The 12043-nt window shown below is 45.1% G+C and overlaps 1 protein-coding gene across 1 annotated transcript in view; it reads right to left on the reverse strand.

Annotated features, from left to right (window-relative positions):
- LOC111150867 (G protein-coupled receptor 161) overlaps positions 1-1382 on the reverse strand; it is a 49962-nt gene extending 48580 nt beyond the window's left edge. Inside the window, exon 1 of the mRNA XM_022508517.1 lies at positions 141-1382. The gene's annotated coding sequence lies outside the window, so the exon portion shown is untranslated. The remainder of the gene's footprint in view (positions 1-140) is intronic.
- Positions 1383-12043: the final 10661 nt, after the last annotated feature.

Here is a 12043-nt window from a genome sequence, read left to right on the forward strand (position 1 = left end):
TCCCCTCCCCCGCCTCCCCTTCCCCCTCCCCACGCTCCGCGCCGGCTGCGCCGCGGCCCCAGTGCCGGGATGGAAAGTCCCGGCAAACTGCGAGCTGCGGGCGGAGAGCGGGGCCTCGGAACCGGCGGGTCGGGACGCACAAACCCAGCTCCCCGGACTCCCGCGAACGCCTCCGCGATCCGTCTGCGTGGACGAGTGTCCGGACTCGCTCTTCCCCGGGTTCCGGCCGGGCGCCCCGGGAGCGGCCGCGCCTGTCGCCCGGCCTGGAAGCACCGGTTAGAGCCGCGATTCACGACCCAGCGCCCCGAGGGTCTCCGGGGACAGACGGGATGATGGGGAAAAGTTAATGGGGCCTTAATATTCCTGTGGGACGGACGCTCTGTTGGGTCTAGACAGGAAGCTGGAACTGCTCCGAGTCTAGGTCCCTGGAAAGCCAGAAGCTGAAGGAGTTTACAGCACTTTGTTCTCGAGATTATTTTAGCCTTTTATTCTGAAATCCCTGGGTTTTGTGTTTTGTTTTGTTTTGTTTTGATTTGTTTTGTTTTGATTCGCGTTGACTCTGGCACTGGCTAATCTTTATGACCCTGGGGGAGTTATTCAGCGTTTCTGAATCTCAGCTCATTCCTGTATAAAATACACATACTCAGACCTGCCTGTTGGGTTTAAAAAGATGAAGTGAGATAATGTGAGTAAATCACCGCTAGAGCCTGAGAGCGGGGCGCTAAGTCCTCAGGAAAGGTCTAAGACACGCCATAGACCGTCCTGGAGAGAACAAGAAAAGCAATTATGGATCTTTCTCCTCCCTGTCCACGCAGGACGCAGAGACGCCCTTCCCGTACCTGCTCCATTTCATCCTGACCTCTCCAACTGGAACCTTTTTGCTCCTCCTGCTGCTCATTATCAAATATATTATTTATCACAAAGGGGTTTCTTCCCATCGCTCATAAGCTCAGAACTTACTGTGCATTCAAAAATAGAAACTGCTCCCAACAAATGCATCTTTTCAGTTGCTCTCTTAACATTTTTTTTCCCCTTCTGGTGCTAATATTGAGCTGTGAGCAGTAGTCACTCGGATGCAGAGAAAAGAAAGAAAAATTATTATCAGTTATTTCACTATCACTCTAGAGGGGACAGTTGTGTGAAAAACATGGCATGCATTTTGTGTGAGAATTTTTTTCTCGAAAAGAAGAGACATATATAGTAACTCTCCTTTTCCAAGTGCCTTTCATCAGTCATTCCCTTCTGGGGTCCCCAAAAGACTTCTGAACTAAGATAATGAGAGGCTTTGTCCTAGGGAATCCAAAATGCTGGTTGAAGAATCTGCATATGGTAAGACGACTTTAAAATAAAGCATCTTGGGGCGCCTGGTTGGCTCAGTGGGTTAAGCCACTGCCTTCAGCTCAGGTCATGATCTCAGGGTCTTGGGATCGAGCCTGCTTCCCCCTCTCTCTCTTCCTGCCTCTCTGCTTGCTTGTGATCTCTGTCTGTCAAATAAATAAATAAAATCTTTTAAAAAATAAAATAAAGCATCTTTCCAGTCCAATCGTCCACATAAAACAAGGCAAAGCAAAATGGTGAGGCATGCTGTCCATTCAGCATAAAATTCCGTTCCCACAATCATCAATCACATCTCAACTCCGGTGTGCCCTCCTCAGAGAAGTCTCCCCTGACGAGCCTACGAGAGGGTCTCTAGTCTCTGCTCTCTCTCAGAGCTCCTTATCCTTTTTCTGCATAAAATTTATCTCCATGGATAATATATCTAATTCTTTTCTATTTATTTGCTTACAGTATCCCACCATTGGTAGATGCAAACTCCTTGGGAGCAGGGACCCTATCTGTGTTACTTACCACTATGGAACCAGGCCCAACTTGTTAAGTAAATGAAATGAAAAAATAAAAATAGATAAAGTATGTCTTCAGGGGCATCTGGTTATCAAACTTTAGGATCTGTAAGAATCCTTTGGAGATTTCTTAGATGCAAAACCAAAAGCAAGAGTGATTAAAGAGAGATTTGATGTGGGGCACCTGGGTGGCTCATTTGTTAAGGTTAAGTGTCATCTCCCTTGGGCTCAGGTCATGATCCCAGGATCCTGAGATCAAGCCCCACAATGGGCTCCCCGCTAGGTGGGAAACCTGCTTCTGCCTCTCCCACTCCCCCTGCTTGTGTTCCCTCTCTCGCTGTGTCTCTTTCTGTCAACTAAATAAATAAAATATTTTAAAAAGAGAGAGAGAGATCTTTGATGTGTTGGATTTCATCAGAATTAAAATTTAAGTGACTCCCAGGACACCATCAAGAAAAGGAAAGACAATTCACAGAATAAGATAAAATATTTGCAAATCATATATCTGATAAGGAACTTGTATCCAGAATCTGCAAAGAACTCCTACATCTCAATAATAAAAAGAAAAAAATCCACTTTAAAAAGGATAAAGAACCCAAACACATTTCTCCAAAGAAGGTATAGAAATAGCCAACAAGCACATGCTGGACATCATTAGTCATTAAGGAAACGCACATCAAAACAGAAATGGGGGCGCCTGGGTGGCTCAGTTGGTTTAGAGTCTGTCTTTAGCTTGGTTCATGATCCCAGGGTCCTGGGATCAAGCCCCACATTGGGCTCAGTACTCAGTGGGGAGCATGCTTCTCCCTCTCCCTCTGCCTGCTGCTCACCCTGCTTGTGTTCTCTCTCTCTCTGTCGAATGAATAAATAAAAAAATTTTTAAAAAAAAGGAAAAAAAAAAACACCAGAAATGAGATTCCACTTCACACTCACTAAACATGGCTAAAATGAAAAAGGTGATAACCGGTATTATGGAAGATTTGGAGGTGTTAGAACCCTGTACACTGCTGGCCAGAATGTAAAGTGAGGCAGCCACTTTAGAAAACACTGTTAGTTCACAAAATGTTAGCCAGAAAGTTTCCATGTGACCCAGCAATTCCACTTGTAGGTATTAAAGCAAGAGACATAAAAATCTACATCCACACAGAAATCTATACACAAACACTCGTGGCAACATTACTTATGGTAGCTGAAAAGCAGAAACAGCCCAATTGCCCATTGGTTGACGGCTGGATAAAAAAATGTGGTCTAGCCGTATGGGGGACTAGTATTCAGCCATGAAAAGGAATGAGGGAATGACACACACTACAACATGGGTGAACCTTGAAAACGTGAGACTAAGTGAAAGAAGCCAGACAGAAAAGGTGGCCTATTGTAGAGTCCATTTCACCGGGACAGAAAAGTTAATGATCACCTAGGGCTGGGGGTGGGGGGGATGGGATGAGAGGTGACTGCTAACAGACAGAGTTCCTTTTAGAGACGGTGAAAATGTTATAAAATTAGATTATGGTGATGACTGTACAAGGCTGTGAATATTCTAAAAACCAGTGACTTGTACATTTCAAATGGATGAAATTTATGGTATGTAAATTATGTCTCGATAAAGCTCTTTTAAAATAAAAAGAATCCCTTATGGGGTTTGTTAAAATGCGGTTTCAGGGCACCTGGGTGGCTCAGTGGGTTAAGCCGCTGCCTTTGGCTCAGGTCATGATCCCAGGGTCCTGGGATCGAGTCCCACATCGGGCTCTCTGCTCAGCAGGGAGACTGCTTCCCTCTCTCTCTCTCTCTGCCTGCCTCTCTGTCTACTTGTGATCTCTGTCAAATAAATAAATAAAATCTTAAAAATAAAATAAAATAAAATAAAATGCCGTTTCAGGCCCAGCTCCTGGAGAGACTGCCCTGGCAGGAGCTGGGGAGAGCTGCTGTGTGCTGCTCCACACCCATGCCCTCTCCTGCCGGCGTGGGCCCTCCAACTTCCTTTGGGAAACCATTGCTTCCCCCGGGAGCCAGTCATGAGGTTTGCATGTGATGACCTCTTCCCCAGCTCCAGGGGTGGTCTCTGATTGTCAGCATTTCCTACCTTTTCTAGTCAGACGCTGGGTTCGGGGAAGGAGATTGGCCATAGGCCTCTTGGGTCAGGATGAAGCCTCAACGACGTTTTGCTGAGAAGGCTGGGTGGGTGGAACCAACACTTAAGGAACAGAGAGAGTGAGAAATAGTAGAATTTAAGTCTCAGCTCAATCATTTGATCCTTGGAGAAGCCTTCCCTGAAGCTGATGTACCCTGGACTGATCAGTTATAGAAGGCAATAAATGTTATTTTATTAAACCACTGTGGGTTTATTTGGAACAGAAGCCATCTAACTCAGTGGTTCTCAAGAGGACACGGTGGAAATCTCTGGGGGTACTTTGGGATTGTCACAATGATTAGAGGGCTCTCCAGACATTTAGTGGATAGGGCCAAGAATACCAGATGTCTTAAAGTGCATGACAAGGAGAACAGTTCCCTTCACATGTGACTTTTGAGAGACCCACAAGAAAGCTTTGTTATTTTCCGAGTCTAGCATCTAACTACTTACATCTAAGCACAAAGGGTTGGTTTAGTTTTGTTTGCATAGTTTTGTATATACCAATGCATCCAGAAATGCCATTCCTGTGTAAATTGAAGAGTGTGTTTTGATTTGTTCAAACTTCACCAAGATTTGTTCATCAGTTTGAAAAATCATGTCCGTCGACAATGTTACTCATCGTATCGCATTTACCAACTCAAGTTCAGTGACCTCGTCTGCATTTATATATGCCACATTCAGTGATCCTATCTGTAACTTCACGTGTCTGACCACTTCCCAGTGTCATCTAGAAGGGTTAACATATTGAAATGAGCATCATGTTTTTATTCATTCATTCATCCATTCAACAGTTTTCCGAGTACCATGTGCTAGCTCCTAGCCCGAAAATTACAACCATAAATGGGAAAGACATAAATCCCTGCCATCACGGAGCTTATATTTGGGTGAGGGAGGTACAATAAAAAAAGCAAACTACATTCTATTTTAGATAGTGATAAAGTGCTTAAAAAAAAAAAAAAAAGGAATAAAGCCAGGAAGGAGGAATGATGTTCAGGAACAGGGATGGGACTTGAAATGTTGATTAGGATAGTCAGGGAAAAGTTGAGAAAATGCTTCAAGTTAAAGAGTCAGCCTGGTAGGCATCTGAAGAAGAGCATTTCAGGCACAAAGAAAAGACAGTGCAAAGGCCCCGAGGAGGAAACATATCTAGGCTGTTTAAGAGAGTGAGGAGACCAGTGTGGCTTGAGAAGCGTGCTTAAGAGGTAGAGAAATAGGATACGAGTTCAGAGAGGAAACAGGAGACCCGATTCTGCAGGATCTTACAAACCCTTTGGCTTTTCTGTGGATGTGATGAAAGTTGTGGATAGAAGAGTGAAAAAATCACTTCCCATTATTATTAATATTAAGAGTTTCAAAATTCTGTATGTAGGTAGATTGTGTTATTATGAATTACATTTCAGAATACTAAAAGGTTGTTACAAAATATCTCTTGTTTCAAAAGGGCGCATTAGACTTGAGAATCACCTCTCGGCCAAGTATGTAAGGTCCGGGTAGATTCCAGAAGTCCTCATCCTGCCGAGCACGCCCCCCTGGCGGACCCTGATCTACAAGCTGTGAGCCATGATGTGGAGACAAGCCTCCGCGCCCTCCCCTTGGTTCTTCCTTCTTTTGTGATATCACACGTGTAAACAGTTTTCCGTTCCACCTTCGTCCTGTGCCTGTTTCCAAAAACCGTTGGAGTTCTTACAGAAGACACGGACACAATACGGCTGATAAAATGGCCCCAGCACACCGAGGACCACATGTGAAGAAGAGGGAGCGATGCCCCCACAAGCGGGGTTCGCAGGGAGGGTGGCTCTGGGTGATGTCTGCCTGTGGTGAAGCTGTCCGTGAGTCCGGAAGCCGTCTCACGTCCTTGCACTCTCTGCCTCGTATTTCATGGTGAGGAAACAGGGCGTGTGTGTGTGTGTGTGCATGTGTGTCTACACGGGATAGCAAAAGAGAAGGAAGAAGAGTCCAAAATTATAGGAGATAGAGGTATCTGAAAATTTCCATGGAAAACTTTTTGCTTTCAGGATGGTGGATTATGTGTGTCAAGTGCTGGTTGGATCAGGCGACTTTCTCAAAGACGGGCTCTATGGAGCAAACAGACATTCGGACCGACACGCGCATCCCGGCTCCTGCAATTTGCCATTTCGCGTGCATCACTTCCCTGGGTCTTCAGGATGACTGGTTGCCAGTTGGCTGACGTCTCCGTTTCATTACGTCAAGACGAAGAACTTTGGTTCCTTCTTTCTCTCACCCCTACCGACACATCTCAGGTAACTTCTCTGTCTCTCAACATCCACGTCTGTAAACTGGGGATCAGAACTGCACTAGACCCTTGAGGGATTAAATGACACAACGAGAGGAAATGTTACACGTTGTAGGTGTCCAAAAATGCGAAGGTGTGGATACACACGTGCACACAGACTGCTACGGACCGACTGTTTGCGTCGCCCCACATTCCTGTGTTGAAGCCCAGCCCCTCTAGAGGGGTGTTTGGAGGGAGGGCCTGTGGGAGGTGCTCGGGGGGGTGAGATCCCTTTAAGAAAAGATACAACGAGCTCACCTCTCTCCGTTTGAACTCCACCATGTGAAGATACAGAAAAGCCAGCCATCTGCAAACCAGAGAGCAGATCCTCACCAGACGTGGGACCTCCTGGCACCTGATCTTGGACTTCCCGGCCTCCAGAGCTGGGAGAATAAATATGTGTTGTTTAAGCCCGCCTACAGTATATATAACCGTCCGAACCATTTAAGACACACTCACCTGGGCGCCAGGCTGGCTTTCTTGGCAGAGTGGCTGCCTTTGGGTCAGGTCATGATCTCCGGGTCTGAGGATGGTGCCCCGCATCGGGCTCCTTGCTCAGAGGGGACCCTGCTTCTCCCTTTGCCCCTCCCCCCACTTGTGCATGCACACTCTCTCTCAAATAAACAAACAAATAAAATCTTAAAAAAAAAAAAAAGACACACTCTCCTACATGTACATACACACACATGGAATGGAGATTGTAACCGTACCTAGGAGAATCAAATGAGTTAGCAATCACAAACCAACTAGAATGGGGCCTGGCATGCAGTAAGGTCTTACGTAAGTGTTCAATAAAAATGAAAATGTAGAGAGTCAGGGCGAATGGAAGCTACTGAATCAGCGAAAGTTAGAAATATTTGGCAAGAAATAGATTTGAATATTTCCAAGTATTGTACAGAAACTGAAAGTAGGATATCAAAAGGTACTCAGAATGCTCCTAGCAGAGGCTACTTTTGGCAGCTGCTCAACGGGAAGGACATGAACTGTTTTCCACCACTCACCTCTGCAAAATAGCCGGGCTTCGGCTGGACCTGCTTCTGCAATGTCCATCTCTGGGTGCGGTAAGACAGGAGAAGCAGGACTGGAGTCACCCAAAGAGTGCTGCCCCTCCAATCCCAAATGAACTTAGTAAATGGTAAAGAATGGCCTCTGGTGTGTGTGTATGTGTATATATATATATAAATTCATTAACGTAGAATGTATCGTTAGTTTCGGAGGTAGAGGTCAGTGACTCATTAGTCTTATATAACACCCAGTGCTCATCACATTATGTGCCCTCCTTAGTGTCCATCACCCAGTTACACCGTCCCTCCAGCCCTTCCCCTCCATCAACCCTCAGTTTGTTTCCTATGATCAAGAGTCTCATTGTTTGTCTCCCTCCCTGATTTCGTCTTGTTTCATTTTTTCTTCTCTTCCCCGATGACCCTCTGTTCTGTTTCTTAAATTCCAAATTATTGATGAGATTATATGATAATTGTCTTTCTCTGATTGACTTATCTTGCTCAGCATAGTACCTTCTAGTGCCATCCACATCATTGCAAACACCAAGATTTCAGAAAATAGAGAGTTTTAAAATAAATGGGCCTTCTCTAGTATTACCTTTATTAAGGGATAATATAAAAGTATCGATTTTGTTAAACTGCTTTTTCTTTAGTAATATTTTCAAATAACTTGTTTTGCAATTTTTTTCTTTATAGATAAGGTAAACCAGGCAATCTCTTTCCCAAATATCTTTTTTTATTTTTTTAATTTTTTTTAATTTTATTTTTTTCTTTTTTTTTAAGATTTTATTTATTTATTTGACAGACAGAGATCACAAGTAGGCAGAGAGGCAGACAGAGAGAGAGTTGGAAGCAGGCTCCCTGCCGAGCAGAGAGCCCGATGCGGGGCTCAATCCCAGGACCCTGGGACCACGACCTGAGCCGAAGGCAGAGGCTTAACCCACTGAGCCACCCACGGCAGGTATTTTAAAGTCAAGAGAGATTTAAGAAGATTCGATATTCCCAAACTGGGTTGCTTAAATCAAACAAACAAAAAGTTATCATTGACTCACCGTTTTGGAGGATTGGAATAAAAGAGATTATAATAATTTTCACCATTATTATGGCTGTCCCAGAAAATAGCATATACCAAACAATAAAGTCTGTGCCCAGAAGGTGACATAAGACTTTGCCTATGGAATAAATTCCAGTGGGTCAGAGATCAAAATGTTAAAAGTGAAACTCAAATAAATTCTAGAAGAAAACTAGGATTCCTTCCTTTATAACCAGGAAGCAGGAAAAACTTTCTTAATTATGATCCCCATAGCTGAAGTAAAAATAACAGGAAAAATAAATTAGACGCACAATTTAAAAAAATAATTTCATGAAAAAAGCAACACAACAAAGTCAAAGGAAAAATGGGAAACAGAAAAGCGATATGTGACTTGAGTCACAAAGAAGGATGTGACAAATGGGATGCTGAATCAGAATTCACTCCCAAACGGCTCAGCTGAAGAGATTTTACTGAAGGGCGTCCACACAGAGCCACGACGAGAGACGTAAGCGCCCAGGGTCAGGCATCAGGATGTCTTCAGCTCCGCTAGAAGAGAGACAAGGGGAAGAAATGATGTTATCAGAGCCCGCCGGGAGCTGAAATTGGAGCAGGAAGGGTTTGGGAGAGGTTTATCCAGGGAGGGGTAGTCACTGCTGAAGCAGGAAGGGAGAGGGGGACACAGCTCTCCCCAGCCTCTGTTCCGCCAGGGGCTCTTGCTATCCAGACTCCACCAGAAGCTCACAGCAGAGTCAGGGTGACAGAACATGCAAGGGTCAGCCTTCCAGGCACAAAGCAGGACAGTGAGATGGTGGAAAGGTGGAAACCGGTAGTCATCAGCTCAGGCTAGAAGCTCTAATTTGCAAAAAGCTGTTAACCATTTGGAAGCAAGGGCGCCTGGGTGGCTCAGTCAGTTGAGTGCCCCACTCTCTCGATTTCGTCTCAGGTCGTGATGATGTCAGGGTTGTGAGATGGAACCCCACGTTGGGCTCCCTGCTGGGCATGGAGTCTGCTAGGGATTCTCTGTCCCCCTCTCTACCCCTCTCTGACTCTCTTTCTTAAAAAAAAAAAAAAAAAAGAACCAAAATACCAAACACTTAAATAAAAAATGAATGTTGAATACAGTTCACAAAAAAAGAAGTGTAAAATGCCTATCAATATATGAAAAAATTGGGGCGCCTGGGTGGCTCAGGGGGTTAAAGCCTCTGCCTTCTGCTCAGGTCACGGTCTCAGGGTCCTGGGATCGAGCCCCACATCGGGCTCCCTGCTCAGCAGGGAGACTGCTTCCCCCTCTCTCTCTGCCTGCCTCTCTGCCTACTTGTGATCTCTCTTTCTCTCTCTGTCAAATAAATAAATAGAATGTTTTTAAAAATATATGAAATATATATATGAAAAAATACTGTTTCACTCTTAATACGTGAAATGTGAATTCAAACGCGACAAGACCAACTGCGGAACTGTTGCTGTGGAGCAACTGGTTCTCCTGCACTGCTGCTGGGAGCGAAAACCGGTGCGGCCGCTCTGCAGAACTATGAACCAGTATCTCCTAACCCTAACCATGCACACGTATTATGACTCACAATTCCACTTCTAGCAGAAATGTGTGCATATGTTCACAAGAGGCGCATGTACTAACGTTCGCCCCGCACTATCTGTAACAGCCCCAGACTGGAAACGATCTAAGTGCCCTCAATAACACAAGGTATCAGTAAATTGTAACACACTTCACAACGAAATAGCATGTGCGCAGTGATGAGAATGCATGACTTACAATCCCACAGAACGAGAAAGCACAGGTTAATCTCACAAGCACAGTGAGAAGGATCTGTCCTATGATTCCATTTAGAGAAGGTACAAAAGAATCTAACTAATCCCTGCTATTGGGAGTCATGTTGGTGGGTGCAGCGAGGTAGGTAGTGACTGGAGGGATGCGGAGCTGGGGGTGATGCTGGTGACTTCCTGTTTTCTGATCTGGGTGTCGGTTGTACAAATATGTTCCCCGTGAAAATTCAGCGAGCTGCGTATTTGTGGGCTATGTGCTTCCCATATGTATATTCTACTCCAATAAATAGTTTTTAGAAATGACACTCATGGGGCGTCTGGGTGGCTCAGTGGGTTAAAACCTCTGCCTTCGGCTCAGGTCATGGTCCCAGGGTCCTGGGATCGAGCCCCTCATTGGGCTCTCTGCTCAAGTGGGAACCTGCCTTCCTCTCTCTCTCTGCCTGCCTCTCTGCCTGCTTGTGATCTCTGTCAAATAAATAAGTAAAATCTTTAAAAAAAAAAAAAGAAAGAAAGAAATGACACTCACATACTATATTTCACCAATCAGACTGACAGAAAATCCAAAAGTTTGACACCATGCATGGGGGAAGGCTGTAGGAGACGCTCCCACACATTGGTGGAGAGGGCAGGGAAGCTGTGCGCTCGTTCCCCTTACACCTTGCCCTACATATCCCTTCCATCTGGCTGTTCCTGAGTTTTATCCTTTGTAATCAACTGGTAATAGTAAGAATATGCTTTCCTGAGTTCTGTGAGTCATTATAGCAAATCAGTGAACTGAGGGAGGCATCCCGGAAGCCCCTGAACTGGTGGTCACCTGACAGAACTGTGAGTAGACGGGCTTCCCCTTTGTGACGTGTCTCTGATGTGGGGGTGGGCTTATGGGACTGAACACTTAACGTGTGGGATCCGAGCTGAGTCCAGAAGTTAGTGCCAGGCTTGGATTGACTCGCAGACACCCAGCTGGTGCTGGAGAATCAGATCGTTGTTGCCGTTGGAAAAGATACCGTGCATTTGGTGTTGGGGGGAAAGACCCCCAATTACATCCATGTGTACCCTTTGATCTGTGAGTAATACTTCCAAGCATCTATCCCAAATAAAAAAATGTTGCCTTTAAAAGGCAGAATTATTTATAATTACAGAAGATTGAAAATACTAAAATCTCTGTCAATAAGGTATGTTCAGTAATAGCACAGTCACATTGGACAGCGGTAGCGGCAGATAATGATCACACTCGTCGTGAGGGGCGTGCAGAAATGTATAGAACTGACCAACCACTATGTTGTAAAACTGAAATTAATATAACATTGTATGTCAGCTACATGTTAATTTTAAAAAGTTTTTAAAAGTGTCCAAAAGCTAGTAAAAGATGATTTCCAATAAGACAGAGGGAGAAACAGGGGAGAAAACAGAGAAGGAAGCAAGCTTTCTGGAAAAGTCCTTATTGCATGATTTTGACTTCGAAACCAAGTATATGTTTTATAAAACTGAAGAGAATTAACTCAAAAGAAAAATATCAACCCATAAAAACTGAAGAAAAACAAATATCAACGATCAATATAAGTGGGGTTGGCAGTATGGGGTCTGGGTGACTCATTCAGTTAAGCTACCGACACTTGACTGCTGGGAAGATGGTGGAATAGGAGGACCCTGGGTTCACCGCTTGCCACGTGGCCATCTAGAGAGCACCCACATCGGCATAAATAACCCAGAAAGTGACCCGAAGACCGGCAGGACAGGCTCTCCACAGCCCGATGTAGACAAGAGGCCACCATCAAGTGGACCCGCCCCTTCCAATCGCTCTTGGCAGGGTCCCATTAAAGCAGTGCCACAAACCTGGCAGTGTGCCAGCAGGACAGTCAAGGGCCAGCACCACTCCAAAGTGAGTCCTGCTCCAGAGAGAGGAAGATAACCACACACCAGTCTGACTGGGACCCCAGCAGTGGGCTGAGGGCAGGCAGCTGGCCTGAC

Source organism: Enhydra lutris, unplaced genomic scaffold (genome assembly GCF_002288905.1).
Source record: "Enhydra lutris kenyoni isolate GAN:26980312 unplaced genomic scaffold, ASM228890v2 scaffoldscaffold24, whole genome shotgun sequence".
NCBI classification, from domain to species: domain Eukaryota; kingdom Metazoa; phylum Chordata; class Mammalia; order Carnivora; family Mustelidae; genus Enhydra; species Enhydra lutris.